The sequence below is a fragment of the Cyprinodon tularosa genome, unplaced genomic scaffold (assembly GCF_016077235.1).
Source record: "Cyprinodon tularosa strain WSP-4 unplaced genomic scaffold, ASM1607723v1 ctg177, whole genome shotgun sequence".
NCBI lineage: Eukaryota > Metazoa > Chordata > Actinopteri > Cyprinodontiformes > Cyprinodontidae > Cyprinodon > Cyprinodon tularosa.
The window spans coordinates 1,195,092-1,211,772 of NW_024038589.1; the positions used below are offsets into that span (position 1 = coordinate 1,195,092).

The window sequence follows — 16,681 nt, forward strand, 5'->3', positions numbered from 1 at the left end:
TTTAATAATCCCAGGGCGAAATTAATTTCATTACATTACTCCATATGTAATAGAGTGACTATAGGACCAGTTTGATATAACACAATTTTATACAATAAATATGATTAGGGGGTCCCCGCTCCATCTCGCTATCAGTTTGGGGGTCCTTGACCTGGAAAACGTTTAAGACCCCTGCCATTAGTTATTCAAACAAGTTTGGGTGAAGAGTTGTTATTGGCTTTTAAAAAAATAAATAAATAAATAATCCACTGGACTTGGTTTTTAAGTTTGTAGATGTTTTGCTTCCAATTTGCATGTTTTCAGAACAAAAACGAGGCTTTATTGGGCTGCTGTATAAAACCTTGAACTCAATGCTATTCCTGACATTTGAATTGAAAAAGCTTCCTGAATGGGAAGCGAAACATCTTCAAACTTGGAAACAACGTCCAGTGGATTGTTTTCCTTTTTTTTTTTTGGAATGACCATGACCTGGATGACTGAGAACTTTCACCATCAAGTCGTTATAAGCGTCGACTGTAATTTCTGCTGTTTACATTTTACTTTGGAAACGTTTTATTGGTTCTGGGAGCTAATTTTAATGTCATTATTTTTAAGTCACTGTTAACTCTGTTAACATAGAGGACTTTGAGTGGACCAACAAGATCCTGGACTCTTTTATTAATATGGAATGAGCATTTATATTTTACAAAATGTCTGAAAAGTATGGAGTGAATTTTGTTCCATTATTGTTGCAAGCAAACAACTGATTTTATAAATAAAAATTTGAAAGAAAATTTTATTTGCAAGTTAATATTTCAAAGCAAATATTCAGAAATGAAACTTAAATGTGTTAATCAAATAAAGGTTTTGGAATGAACTTTTCTTTTTCAAACTTTTCTTCAATTCCTGTTACCAATTGTATATTCTCACACTGTTTTTAAAAAATCTTTTCAGAAATTTTGTTTCTTTATTTTTTTCCCCAACTTTCTGCTTTTCAGATGCAAGACACAATGTGGGGCAAATTTTGCTGCTTGGTGGAGGTCTGCGCAGTTAGGGCTTTTTTAGTTCAAATTGCTATTTACAAAACGTATTTATTTTAGAGATGCTGCGTGGGTCCATTGTTTCTTCTGTAACCAAGGATCCAGCTCAGATAAATTTTTTTTTTAACTATGGTGGTAGGTTTACGATTCACACCCGTGTGAAATATTATTGGAATAACATTGAAATTCCCGTTTATTATGCCTGAATCCTTATTGCATACATCTAATTTATCCAAAAAAAACAAAGGCACATACATAAGGTGAAGTGATTTACATAACTGTGTGGCAATTATTTTTATAAACAAAAGAAGTCGTTCAAAAGCTGCATTTACATCCTGCTTTGTAGTCCAGGGGGAAAGTCGTTAGCAGCTTTGTGCATGTGCCATATTTTTGATGTGGAAAAATGCAACAGGTGTCCTGTAAAAAAGCAATTAAGGAAGCATAAAGAGACTTGCATCAGTTCCCGCTACCATTCTTTCACAGAAAGTCATTAAACTCTCCAAAAATGGAGAAAAGTCACTGGATTGCGTTCGAGTCCCTTTTTAAAAGAGAAGGTTGCTAGAGGGGGTTTCAAAAGTCAATAAATATAGCGACAAAGTCGCTAAGTGCCACAGTTCTGCTTTACTTGCCACCAGTTAGCTTCATACACTGACCGGCTTCACTGCGAGGCAGAAAGGAGCTGGTAATGTTGGTCTTTCCAAAAGTAAATTGTGATATTTAAATTAATTTAAAACACTGATTATGATTAGAATAAGACAACACATATACAGTAGACTCTATCAAATGCTTTGCGTTGTTTTTCCATAGTCTTTGTATTATTTGGAAGGTGTGATGGCTTTTAGTTTGCAGTGTCAGTGTGCCACGATCAATCACAAAAAGCTGAAACCCTGATGATAGTCTAGGATTTTCTAATGGGCAGATGTTCCTGCAGTATTCTGGAATGCTGAAGAGTTTATGCTCCATGAAATAGCTATAGGGCACTCAGGTTTTCAGACTGTAAAACATGCTCAAACTATTAGTGCTTCACAACCATTCTTCAACACTTGGTATAAAGCAAAGGTCATGGATTAGCGGACCAGGGTCAGGATCCGGACCCACCTGCTGGCTAATCCAGACCCAAACTGATTTAAAACATTTTTAAATTACTGCATGTTGTCAGGCGACAGTGTCTAATTTCACTTGCGCCGCTTCTCCTGTTAATACGGTAAAGCCCTCCAGAGCATCCAGGACCAGGCTACACGTGATACAAATTAGCCAATGAGCTGCTGTCAGTCTGGGTTGCTGCTGCTCACTAGTTCTAGACACAGCAGGCAAACCTGTGGCGAACCAGGCGATGGGAAAGAAGGAGAAGATGATGAGAAAAAGAGAGCTGAGAAAGTGTGGACTGCTGGAAGAAGCGCAATTCAGCGTTTAACATGGATGCATAAACACCTGCATTTTATTTCAGTGTTGATTGTTTTCTTTGTTTGGTTGTTGAATTTCTTTATTTTGACCCCGCTGATTTTTAATTGGTGTTCATTGAGATGAATGAATGAACATCATGGTTCTCATCTGTCTTACTGATAACTCCTATGCATCCTAATGCATCTACTACAAATAGGTGTTTCTAGGAACATGCTAACTAAGCCCCATAGTCTCTGAGATGGCGCTTATAAAATTCATCAGTTTTAATTTCCACATATCTGATACCGATCTTTATTTGAAAGGAGTAACATTAAATTGAAGCATCTGAGAAATGCACAAGATGTTTCCTTTCCTATTAGATTAGTAAAAGAGAAGCAATGAGGAAAACAAAATCTTTTAACTTCATGACCCTAATCTTCCACTTTCATCTTTCCACATCCAGGCCTTCTACTCGTTTTGCTCCAATTACCTGGCATTCTGTGGCTGATTCTTGGAGACCAACGGTAAGTTAATCACGGCTTAGTTTACATTATTTTAAGAGGCCTTCATTTTGGTCCCCTTCTAGGTTGAAAAATATTCTGCTGCATCTTAAATGATCATCTTCTTAGTCCGAAGAAATGAAGAGAACCTCAGAGAGAGTGGTCCAGCACTGGAGTTTATACGACAATCAGATTAGGCTCAACATTGTCTGTGAGGATCCTGTTTCTGGATGCTTTACAAACCAGCCATTGTTTGGGGGGGTATTTCCAGCCAGATGGGGTATCAGTCATTTGGCTCCTCTAACACTGAACCGAACTTAACCACCCTCAGGAACACCAGATAGCTCAAATGTGATTACTTATAACTGTCGTATATCAAATGGATTAAAAAAAATGGTGTTTGAGGATGGCTGATTTGAGCTACAGTTACATATCAATCAGTGAGGCATGCAGTGACACTTTAGGCCATCTTTTCTTTCTCTAGGGTCGTTTGTCCAGGTTTTCTAGTCTCTTATGTCAGATGTTTGTCTCAAAGAGACTTTGTTAAAACCACAATGCAATTGAAGATGCTGTATTGATTTTCCCTGAAAGGACAACGAACATTAAAGGGACACTATGCAACATTTTTCAGTTAATTAATGTGTTCCATAACGTTTTGGATGATTAAATGAGTCATTTCAGGTTGAACAAAGGTATTCTCGGCCGCCCTGGTGGTCTGTGGGGGAAATACTGCACTTGCAACTGCAGGAGCACCGACCCGCACCCACAGGCTCAGAAGTCTTGTGAGAGTCAGTCTTGCTTTACGGCGAGAACTGCTACACGCCCCCAGTTAAAAGCATTCTCGTTGCTAGCACAGTGGCAATCTTTGTGCAGTTATGCTACGTTCACGCAGCAAAAGCAACAAAATCGCGTCTGCTGCTTCCTTTTTGCTGCTTGTACCAGTTAGTTCTGACGCGTGGCTGAAGCAGCTTTGCTGCTCCGGCTGTGTCTGAGGCGCGTTGGGCGGAGCTTCACTAACCTTTCTCTGCCTTGCAGCTATATTTGCTGTGATCAGTGGGAATAAAGTAGTTTTAATATGTGTTTAAGTGAGAAAATACACCTGAAAACGTAATCAGTGCAGTCAGTTCATTCAGATTATTATCCTGCCTTCAATATTTTTTCTGTCGGAGCCGCTCAGACCCCCACATACCAGCGGAGCGCCAACAGTATGGATCCCTTCATCAGCAGCGGTTCACCGTGGCAGCTGGTAGGTGTTCTTCATGTAAATAATCCAAACTGCATATTCTGCCGGCAGATTTCTGCATTTTAAGTTAATTTAGGCGTCAATAAACTGTTTAAGAGGAGAGATCATCAGCGCTGTGTCTCTCTCCCTGCGTTAAACGCACCCGACGCGCTGCTTCAGTTGCTCAGACGTGCTGCGCCTGGTGCTCAAAACGCGCCGCGGGACCTTTTGCTGCGCCTTGACGCGCGTCAACCATTGACTTTGCATGTAAACTCGCTGCTTCTGTCGCGCCAGCTACGTCCAGTGTGAACGCAGCGTTAGTCATTCGCTGCTAAGCTCAAAACAACCGCCTGGCTTTACGGAGAAACCAGGAGAACAGCTGTGCATATTTACGACAGTGCACTTTTACTTTCGCCCTCTGGAGGGAGCCTCACTGGAAAATCAACACCGGTTGCATAGTGTACCTTTAAGCAGATGTTCAAAAGCTGTAGAACTTGTATTAGTCCAGACATTCATATGTAGGTTTATATTGACAGACTAGGGGCAATCATGTGGGACAGTTTTTATACCCTACAGACCCCTGTGGACAGGGTCATGCTTAGATTAATGTAATGTTGTCTCTCTATAGAATCAGAAAGCGACAGTACAAGATTAACTTTCACAATAGGTGAGTAAAAGGGAAACCTTATAACTTTCGATGGTAAAAGCTGTAAACCTTTACAGCACTTGTCTAGTCAAACTGGCCATCCAAAGGGTTCATATGACATCAGAATTGCAGTTTTATTTAAAACATATGCATGAGAAGTACTCTCAACACTCATTGTAAACATTTTATGCATGTAGGTTCAATACCACAAGGCCCACAATGCATTACAAGCGTGATTTGCTGCTTTTTTATGTGCCTATAGATTCTCTCCTGCTCACATTTGAACCAGTTTCTTTGCGCTAATGTCAGTTTTTATCACTTTGAGGGAGAAACCAACCCGAGAAACTAAATCATATGATTGAATCATATGATTCTTCAGAGAGACCATCTATAGAAACTTGCTTATAAAGCTGAAACCGAACCGAGTTATTCTCCTAAAGAGCTAAAAAGTTGGTTAAGAGAAGTCATCGTTAAATAACTTGGTTTGATTCAGGCGTAATGTTTACCCAGTCGCGTCCACTGAAAATGCGGAGGGTAGACATGTTGCGGTTAGCTGCCTTGCACAGGGGGACGTCAACATGTGAGACTTCAAATCCACAATCGGACAAGAAGTCAACTCTATGCAAAGAGCAACGGTTATTCTCAGAAAACTGTTTTGTGGATAAATGATAACCTCATGTGAACTATAACGGTGGAAGGGTAGTGGTTTGGTGCAGCAGGGCCAGGCAGGCTCACAATCATGAAATCCACAGTAAATTCTTCCTTGAATCATATGATTCTTCAGAGAGACCATTTATAGAAACTTGCTTATAAAGCTGAAACCGAACTGGACAATGTTACATGGCAATCACCCAACATATGCCAATGAATTTACAGAATATCATAGAGTCCTACCATTGCTACCATAATTCTCTGTTAGCAAAAAAAGATCTATGCTATATGGAATTTGTAAATCAGGCATATATTAAGAATTGGAATAAGAATAAAGGTTTTTATAACAGTATATTTAAGCAAATTTATCTAATTTGCATAAAAATTTGAAAAAAGTGCTATAAAAATGTGAACCCAGCACTTCCTAGACCAGAGTTGCCGGATTAGCGAACCAGGGTCCGGATCCAGACCCACCTGCTGGCTAATCCGGACTCAACCAGATTTAAAACATTTATAAATGACTGCATGTTGTCTGACGACAGTGTCTAACTTCACTTGCGCCGCTTCTCCTGTTAATATGGTAAAACCCTCCGAAGCGTCCGGACCTTTACTGGATGATGATTTTGTTTATTCGGACCCCGCTGATTTTTTATTGGTCACCCCTGATGTAGACTGTCATCTAAAGACTCATCCTGACTGATTGCTACCCCCCCACTGTTAGGCTCATAAAAAATCCTAGTGTGAAGCCTAACACTATGGCAAGACTCCTTGCCCATAGTAATCAGTGCACACAGCACAAAGAGGCACACACAACTCCAAATTGTGCACATAATTTGCCTGGTACTTGAGATAAAATTTTCTTTTTGGACAACAGATCAAAAAAATGATATATGGGGAAGAAAAGGAAAAGAAACAAGTTGAAGCAGAGATTTAGTATATAATTAAAATAGTTGCAGCACAACTCTTAGAGAAAGTGATGTGTTTAGAGTGAATTAAAAAGTTAACTTTCTTTCTTGCAAAAGATGAGGCAAATAGGGGGAAATTACCGGGCTTAAAAGACTTGGAACCACCTCTTACCTTCATCATGTTAAGCTGTTGGTAAAAAATACTAAAGGTGTAATTCTTACTTAAATAAATATCCTACACTAATTCTGGGGTCACAGAAACCTCCCTTATTGATAGTGAATTTCCACGTTGTAGAAAAACCTACTATTCACGATATTGACAGCCATAGTAGAAGACAGCAGGTGAAAAATAAAATACTAAGAGTTACTATCCTAAAATGTGCTGATATTGGGCATTAGACCTAGTTTGATAAATTTGTCAGAGACCTATTTTTATACTCACTAAATGTTTTAGTGAGGCTGTCATTCTCTTCCCCAAAAGTAGCTCAAAAATCACTGATCTAGGTAAAAGCATAAAGTTGCAGAGAGGTTTTCACCACATTTCAGCCTGAAGCTTGCATTCTCCAGTGAGCTGTGAGTAGCACAGACCCTACGGGGGACTGACCTCAAATTTCTGCTGGTTAAAAAAACTCAGGCGAGTGGGGGGTTGCTGTAAAACGGCGCTATGAATAACTGCTCAACAGATACACGTGCTCAGAATCGCACTGAGGGGATTCACACCGAGACATGGAAGCAAGTTTTGGGGCCATTTGATGTGTGTGGTTAATGTTTCAGCCCCATTTCTGCTTTCTCATTGGTGGCAAGCTTTCAGTGCACGGCAGCAGAGAGGATAGGTTTATCCACTGTGAGTTTGTGATGATATACATCCAGCCAAAGTGTGTCTATGTGAGTGAGGGGCTCGCTAATCTGCATGCCTAGTTAGAGCAGTAAGACGCTACATTTCCATCTGCTTGGCACAAATTGAGAAAAATACTTTAGAGTGCTTGTGTGTGTGTGTGTGTGTGTGTGTGTGTGTGTGTGTGTGTGTGTGTGTGTGTGTGTGTTTCCCTACTAATCCACTAGCTGTTCATTGGAGCAGGGTTGCAAGCTAATACATAAGCTCCTGGTTTAAAAAAAATAAAGATCTTTTTGAAAATTTCCTTTGAGTCAAATAAAAAAATGCCCTCTTTGATGAGAGCTTAAGGTCAGCAATACAAGAAAAACAGTATAAAAAAATCCCTTCCTTTTATAAAAAGGTAATACATTGCAGTGAGAAAGTATTTGGCCCCATTTATAGATTCCTGGTTTTGAATCCTATGAACATTTTAATATCTTAGATGTTTAAATCAACGATTTTGGTGATATTTTAGACAGGTTCTATTAAATGGTTTCTTGATTTCACAGGTCTGTCAATCCAGTTCACTGCTTTGCGAAGAAGGAAACCGAATGTGGGTTATCAAAGGTAAATCATGATTTAATACGTGTTTGGTAAAAATGTTTTAAATGGGGCCGGGTTCGAAATAATTACAAATACATTTAATATTTACTCCTGTGATCTTTGTTTTGTTTTTTACATTTCTAGAAAGAGTGAAAAGTAAACTGTGAGAAGATAAAAAATTGTTTTACAGCCGTAAAGACCTTCTTTTCAGTTCATGCTGTCCATCAGCATTCGGCTTCAATCAGCTGGGTTTCCACGACAACCCGCAGAGTCAAGACAACGGAAGAGCCACCCCGATAGCGCGCAGAACGCCCTGACTTCCTATCAGCTTCTTACCCCGACTCTTTCCATCACCATGGACACAAAAACATCCCAATTCATTCGCTGTTATCCACATCGGGTCGTGGCCTCGATTTTCCACTATTGTGGAAGCACACAGACATGCACACCCTGGGAGAGTAGGACAAAGACACATGTATGCACTCACAGGCCTTGGTCTGTGAGTGAAAAGAGGGCGGACAGCCTTAGAGGCTGGTTTTGGGGGTTAATCAAGATTCTAACCATTCACTGGTCACACTAGCAGCCCTTTAATGAAGTTTCCCAGAAGGAAGGAAAGTTCTAAATGGAACCAACATCCTTTAAACTTCTGCTCCGAGTTCCTAAGATTTCTGCATGATGAAGACTGTAAAGGACTATTTATAGACTGTGATATGAAAGACATGTTTTGCTTTAACAAAGTGTTTTTGTATTAAAGACTCTTTTTTTCATAATTTTTTTGATTGAAAAAGCAGATCGAATTCTCACAGGGCATTATGTAACATCTCCCAGTCATAAAATGTTTCAGCCACCTAGTTGTTGATATTAGATGGGATTAATTTGCCTGATAGTGTGATGCTTCCACTGCCATTCTTGTCGTGATCTGGCCTGTTTGCTCTCCCCAAATTAGTAATTCCTCTCACCTGCCCTCTTCTTTCCCTGCCTCAATTATAATTTATTCCCCTCACCTGGATGCTCTGGTTTATATTCAGTTCAGCCTGAGCATTCAGGGCCAGGTCATTGCTTGTCTTTCTGTTCAGTTTTTATTTGGTTCATGTCCTGGATCCTAGCAGCCAGTGGAAAGAGGGTTTTAGTGTTTGTCTCGTCTCCTGATCGTCCACTGTTCCTCCCCTGCGGAGTCCTCTGGGTTTTTGGCTCATTATGGGGGGGGGTCAGTTTTTATCTAAGTAAGCCTGGCTCCTGGGTGGAGACCAGTTTAAAGTCTGCTTCAAGTTCCGGTTCCACGTCCTGTCTCGGCTACCCTCTTCCACTGAGCCTGCCTGTCTGCACCTGATCCTGTCTGCTCCTGTGCGTGACCACCTGGTCATGCTTCTGGTCCCAGTAAGACTCTGAACCCTCCTGGAAGCCTGTGGATGCCTGGAAGTCTGGATCCTGCCTCCTGTCTCTGTTCCTGCCTGATCTGGATCCTGCCTGTTTCTGTCTGTTCTTGTCTGTTCTGGATCCCTGACCAGGATCAGCTTCCACCATCACCTCTGGGACTGCAGCACTGGGACACTTGTGGTCTGGACTGTTAAACCAGGTAAGTGACCAACACAGTTAATCTTCTATTGGTTGATCGTGGTCACTTACCTGTGTTTCCTCCCTAGAGTGTCTGAGATTGGGCGGTGCCCCGCCCCCCCCTGCCTGCAGTGTCCGCGAGCCACAGCTCCGCTTTTGTTTTGTTTTTATTTTAATAAACCTTTTGAACTTTCCTACTGACTGTCTCTCCTGAATACTGGGTCCATCTGTCCTCGGTTCATGACAATTCTTGACAGTTTTTCCGTCTTAAATCTGAAAGCCTGGCCTTGTCTACTCTTAACATACCTTGCCATTGCAGAGAAATACCCCAATCTCTGTCTTCTCTGAAGAAAAATCTTTAAAATCTTCTTTCTAAAAAAAAAAAAAAGCTTATAGCTAGAGTGGCTCGGGGTATCTTGAGCTATCTAACCGTTATGCTGCTATAGGCTTAGGCTACTGGAGGACATAGGGACCCATTTCCTCTTTTTTCTTGCTGCTTTTTCTCATCATAATACTTTCCTGGTCCTGTTTCGATATGACTCCATCCTTGAGAGAGGGACCAGCTTTTTCTCTCCTAGTTGTAGCTATGGGCTCAGCTTTTGCTATGACTAACTGTATGTGCTCTTTTTCATCCCTTGTGACATAAAAATCTACGTATTGCTATTCTGTTTTTCATAAACAGAAACACCTATGGAGCTAACTTAACATTAGCCTTGGCAGAAGGTCGCTCACATTGAGCCCGGTTCTGCTGGATTTTTTTTTTCTGTTATGGGACGTTTTCTTTTTCACTGTCTCTGTATGCATGCTTGGACTGGGAGATTGCTGCTTTTTTGATTCTGTTTTTGTTCCACACAGCATGGCCATTTGTGAAAAGCAGAAAAGATGGGAAACCGTGGAGACTGCTTACTTTAAGTGGGCTTAATGCACATGCACATGGATTAACCTTTGATTCAAACAGCTGTACCTAAAAATAAACACCATAAATCCAACAAGAGGCAGAAGGGAAACAATACAGACAGTTGTTTTGGGGTCAAATTCTGAAAGGAAAAAAGAGGAAGCATCCTAATATACATTTCTTTTTCATCATTTTGCACAATCCGAAAATGAGAGAAAAACACGTCCAAAATACTGCGCAATAAATATCTTAATATGCATGCAGAAAGCCTTATCCAGTACATCTGCTTTGTCAAGCCATTTGCATGCAAGGCAAGGCAAGGTTGTTTGTATTGCACATTAACCTGCGTATATCTATAACAGATTTATGAATCTTTTTCTTTTATTTTTTTTCTGTTTTATTATCTAATTCATGTAAAGCATTTTGAATTATCCTTGTATTGAATTGCGGTATACAAATAAACTTGCCTTGTCTTCAAGTGGCATTATCAAAGAGAAGAAAAACTGAGGTAGAATTTAAAAGACTTTTTACCTTACCTTTACATTAGTAACAGATATTTATATGCAGGAAAGACGTCTTTACATTTAACTGTAGATCAAATGGATCATAAACGTCTAATGGCAAAAGAAATATCACCCCAGACCATCATCTTAGCACCACCATGGCCGACGGTTGCTAGTATGAGGTGTTGTGGTTCGTTATGGGCAAATGTCTCTACTTTGGTCTCTTTTGTCTAAAGGCAAAATTGTTCCAGAAATCTTGTGGCTCATTCAGAAGCAACTTCCTAAATCTAAATCCTGTTTGTTAAGAATGCTCTCCAAACAAGTCAAACTTTATAAAGCCTTCAGTCTCATCTAAAGGCTCTCTACAATTATTAACAGATCATCCAGTCAGAATGGTTCAAATTTTTATATATATAAGGAAAATAAGCTGATTGCATCAGTCATTGATGTTTTAAAATTCACTCTTCCTGGATGAGCATGCAGCAACAATAGACATTAGCTTATTGAATCTACAGCAATCCCTCACTTCCATCATGCATGCAGCAACAGTGGAGAGGAAAAACTCAATTTAACATGATGAAATGTCCAACCAGATTGTTAAAATATCAGCTAAATGTAATGGAAGATTGTTTTTTTGTTTTTCTTTTATTTCTGTTTTTAGAAAGAAATAGTTCAACTTGTTTGGGAACCACTCTATAATCCTTCTCATAAACTGATTAATGGCAGTAATTGCTTCTTAAATGACTTTGCTTATGAATTTCTCCTTTGGTGTTGTGTAAATGTGCCTATGTGCTTCAGACTGGATTGAAAACATGTAGGCCTACCTGTAGAGACAGTTAACCCTCCTTGTGATCTGTGAAAGTATTCATTTTATTATTCAACCGAGGACATTGTTGAGTGTCTGCTTTTTTAATCAGTTTTCCCCCCCTAGAGTAAGTATTTAAAAGAACCGGGTTGATGAGGAAGACATTTAATAAACAAATACTTATTTACTACCTGGAATTGACACTTAACTTGACGTTGGAGTATCCCTGAATGTCCACAGGTTTCACTACAGAAAATTACACAAAATATCCTTGTAGCTAGCCAAAGGATTGCCATCTACGCTGGCCAAGTCATTAATATGCAACAAAAAGAGCCTGGGAACCTTTCCCAGTACCCAACAAAACAAGAGGTGTGTGAACCCTGAACGGCATTGCCAGCAAAGAACAGACAGCAAACTCTTCACATACCCACTTCTACCTGAATGTCATTCAGAGCTTCTTACTCATCAAATATGAGGGATCGTGGCAGAAATCCAGATATTGCCTGAGTCTACCAACTGGAGCAAGGTTGTAGCTGGGAATTGACACTGTAACCATTTAAACCGTACACAAAACATATTGAATGCACAAATCAGCACACACCTGATTTGGGAGGCATTTCCATTTCTTGAGCTTGTTCTATGTTTTTTCCTAGTTAAACCACAAAGGTACAATTCAAAAAGTGAATTTGAGAAAGCTTCCCGGATGGGAAGCGAAACGTCTTCAAACTTGGAAACAAAGTTTAGTAGATTGTTTTTAATTTTCTTTTCTCATTTTTCGTACTTATATTAAGAAGGGTGGTGCAGTTTGTAATATTGTTGCCAAGCAGCAAGAAGGTCCCTGGTTCGATTCCCATGGAGTTTGCATGTTCTACGGCTTCCTCCCACAGTCCAAAGAAACTTAACTTTTAACTTTAAATGATAAACTTGTGAATATATAAGGGACCTTTTAGTTATACTGACCACTCAAAAGGTCCCTGAAGGCAAATACGAGCGATGTTTGTATTTGGCATGAGGTAAAGAGAATGTGTTGTGTTAAATATAATTCAGAACAAAAGGAGAATAGAAAATATGCAAAAAAGTTTTGAAAAAATTTGAACAAATAAAAACATCGATCAAACAAAATCTGAGAAAACAGCAAAGCTACTCTGTTAACCTTTTTCTAATAATAAAACATTTTTCAAAGTTGAATTTCTAGATTACAGCTTCTTTCAAATTTCCATTTACAAAAGAATTTTTTTGCTTGCAACAATAATGGAATAATAGCTCTACAGTGATGTGTAGTTAGCTCAGCAGGGTGAGAAAAATGGAACAGCTCCAATTGACTACAGTTGCTGTGATCAGCTGTGAAGACGGAGGGAAAAAAAGAGTCATTAGCAGGACTAATGATTCAAGCGGCGTACTGGAGATGTGTCTAAAAGCTACAGGATACTGGCCCTCCAGGACTGGAGTAAAACCACCCCTGACAGGCAGCCACAGAAAGCTGGAAACTTGGACATAGCTGAGCTCCATCATACAGCCAAAGTTACAATAGAACCTACACCTTTTAGACTTGTTTTCAGTTCTTAACTATTTTAACAATGATTATCAATCACTTGATAGCTAAAGTTGTTCCATTACATGATATCCTGAAAACACACATATGTGGTTTTAAAGTGACAAAGTAGAAAAATTTAAATCTGACCACAAAACTGTCGTGTTTAGCCCAAATTTCAACAACAGTCGTCCAGCTGTTTAAAGAGCCTGTCCATTAGAGGACAATGACTGCATTCTTTACAGAGTCTGTCTGATGCATGTGTTGTATTCTCCGCTCACTATGCTCTGGGTAGCTTAAAAGGTAGTGAGGTTGTCTACATCTCAATCCTTGGTGCCAGCCTCTTTAAAGAAAAAAAAAAAACAACAGTAGCTTTTTTCATGTGAGAACAGGCAGACAGACCGCCATTGTCGACTAATGGAACTTCAGACAGAGTTCCTCATATGGAGAAAGCTCTGGCCTTTAAGGATTGAACGCTGGAGCACTGGTCCTAGCGACTTAGTTTCAGTCTTCTGCTCCTTTTCACCTTTTGTTCTCTGGTATCCTGCCATCATCCTTTTTAATTGAAAATGTTCTGCTCCCTAAGCCTAGCTGCTTCCTTTCTTAATCACCTATCTCAGCATAAAACTAACCATGACATAATAGTTTCACAGATTATTTAAATAAACTGGAATTTTTAGTGGAAAAACTCTAAAAACTACTTTTACAATATCATAAAACCATAACATAGTTGTTATAAATCGAGGTTGTAAGAAGGAATTAAACACGTCTTAAGGTTGTAAGAAGCTTTTTTTTACATGAGCTAAATGGGTAGATGCCCAGGGAGGCAATAGAAAGGGGTGCATGCAACCAGCAGATTAGAAACAAAAAACGTACCCGTCTGCAGCGCGCTGAACAGATTTTCTATTGCTTTTATGCACCTATATTGAGTAAATTTTGTTCCGTTATTGTTGAAAGCAAAAATCATGTTTTGCAAACAGGAATTTTACAGAAAGAAAAAAAAAATTCAAGCAAAAAATGAAACTTTCTTAATTAACTCAAGTTTTTATAGTAACTTTGGCATTCTTTAGCTTTTAAATTTTATATTCATGTTATTATTTAATTTCCTTTCAAATTTTATTTCTTCAAAAAAGATTTTTTCAAATTTTATATTTTATTCAGGCTGAAGTTTACAAATTTCATTCTTTTGAAATTGCATTTCAAAGATCGCATCTTCACTTTAAGCCCAACACAAATGCTTGCTCTTGACCAATAAAAATTTTTCTAACGTCCATGCAGACAAATAGAAATGCATCTTTAATCCTCATGCCAGAGCAAAGCCCACCCCCCGGAAGTGAAGAGAATGTAATTGTCGAAAACATTTAAAAAAAAACACGATCCATAAAAGCCAATCTAAGAAAAGAGAAATTTGAACAAATTAAATGTGAAAATGTTAAATCTGTTAAGAAATGTGTATGGATTTAATTTTAAAAAATTGAAAAAAAATTGAACATTTAAAAAAAAAAATGCAATCGGCGAAAACAGTAAAGTTACTTTCAAAACCTTTTATTGGGTAAAGAAGTTTTTCAAGATTTAATTTCCGAATTCCACTTTCTTTATTTCCATTTACAAAATGTGCCCATAATTCACTCCATACATGTGAAGTCAGCATGGAGCAAAAAGCCCCAGTAGGGAGTTGCTTGAGGGAATTATGCAATTGTTTTTTTGTTTTTTTGTTTGTTTAAATACCTGAAGGAGTTATTGTACTTTTTACATTTACATTTAAGTTTTGTGAAAGTATTACTACACCTATTTGAGTAACATTTCTGTTTACTCTACAACCAAGAGCAACTTAAGCCATTCAAGATTAGGTGAAAACACAGTAACCAGTCGATGTTGTAGCTGAAAGATTTTTATCCTTTACTGATATAATACATCATCTACTGTAAGGATTGGTTTTCTGAAGTCATGTTTGAAATATTGATTCAGTAAACTTTTTCTACCTACGTTTGGCATTGTTAATCTTGTTATTTAGTCACATTTTTGCCCATAACTTTCAATTTAATTCCATAATTTTAGACATTAAATCAGATGTTATGAGCCAACACCTACTTTGTATTTGAGTAGTAATTTTACAAAGTACTATTTTCAATCTTACTTGAGTAATTTCTTGGATAACCACTTACTACTTAAGATACTTGTAAACATTCAAAATGTTCAAAAATGAATACCAATATAGTGAAATTATGAGTACACACAAAAGAAATACACACACAAATCCAATATTTATGAATTCAAAAATTTTCCTGTGAATACAAACTATTAAATGTATGTACACAAACCACATGAAATACACAGACAAACCGACAATTACACACAAATGTTGTTACGAGTGCACAAAGTTTGTTATGATACATAACGCGCTTTCAGAGAGCTACCAAATTTGTCTGTACATGGTGTGTTTAAATGCTGGTGGAAAGCTGGGTCATCTGAGATTTTTTTTCACTCTGTAATACCACTTTCCCACTGGCCGAAAAAAACCCTTAAAACCAGGAACAATCGGCTTTTAGTGGCAGTGGGAACGGCTCACTGACGCGTGTCTACCCGGGTCAAACGACTCGACAAGAGACCCACGTAAAAATTACCTCGGCATTCTGTGGGAACACCAGAGCCAGACACAATTGAACCCAACTTACGGACGTCAGCACACCGCGCCAGCTGCTTCTGATTTAACAAGCTGCAACAACTCTGTTTACATTCGATAAACATGGCGCAGCACTAGTGAAAGAGATCCTGAAAGATAAAAGAGCGCAACAATAAAGCAGACTTACTACACCCTATTTTCTATACAAGTTGCTCTCCGTTGTTTACTTTCCTGATTTCTGTCTCACTGCTGACATCATCAACGCTAACACATCATGATGGAGTCACAAGACAAGCAGCCACGGGGGGACAGAGGCCATGCAGCTTACCAGCGAGGGTTTAGGCACTGCTTTTTTTGCCCGTAAGGAAGGGAGCGAAATGCTAATTGTTAGCCGGTTGAAAAGCATACGTTAATCCGATATTTTCAGTGGGAAAGAGGTTTATTTGTACTGAAAATAAGATGCATCATCACCCCTTAATTAGAAGACAGGCATATACCTCTAGTTTTTATTATTCTATGGTTGCTTATTTACATGCATGCATTTGTGAGTTGTAGAAATATATATGAGGAGTAGGTGGAGTCGGTGAGAGAGCAGTCTTCTTTTTATATTATGTACCTGATGCTTCAAGGATTCAAAGAGCCAGAGCTGGATTGCATACATGAAACTCATTTTTATTCAATTTTAAAGTCTTTTTCATGTTTTAGTCAAAATTAAGTATTTTTCCTTTAATAGCTTCCAGGTCATAAGTTACCCATTGACTCAAAATTTTAGACTCTGACCAAAACCTTCCTATGGAAGTGGTTGTGAACAACGTTGTTTTATCTTATCACTTGTGCAGCTCCCTCCTGCTGGCGATTCTTTACTGTTGATGTGCGTCGATAAACAGAAAGACAGAATGTCAAGGTCCCTTTGCAGAAACATTGCATAAAGTTATGTTCTCAAACTTTTAAATACATATTTTGTTGGCGTCCTCCATCAGAAATTCTAAGTGTAACGTGTTATCTGCTGGTTGATTCAATGATGGTT

The 16,681-nt window shown here is 38.7% G+C and overlaps 1 protein-coding gene and 1 long non-coding RNA gene across 3 annotated transcripts in view; one reads left to right on the forward strand and one right to left on the reverse strand.

Moving 5' to 3' along the window:
- Positions 1-16,681, reverse strand: part of ptprz1b (protein tyrosine phosphatase receptor type Z1b) — a 95,447-nt gene that overhangs the window by 67,204 nt on the left and 11,562 nt on the right. The gene's annotated exons all lie outside the window — the stretch shown is intronic.
- Positions 7,039-8,454, forward strand: LOC119781457. The gene is made up of 3 exons (XR_005280570.1): positions 7,039-7,170; positions 7,710-7,767; positions 7,888-8,454. It is a non-coding gene; the product is annotated as an uncharacterized LOC119781457 (long non-coding RNA).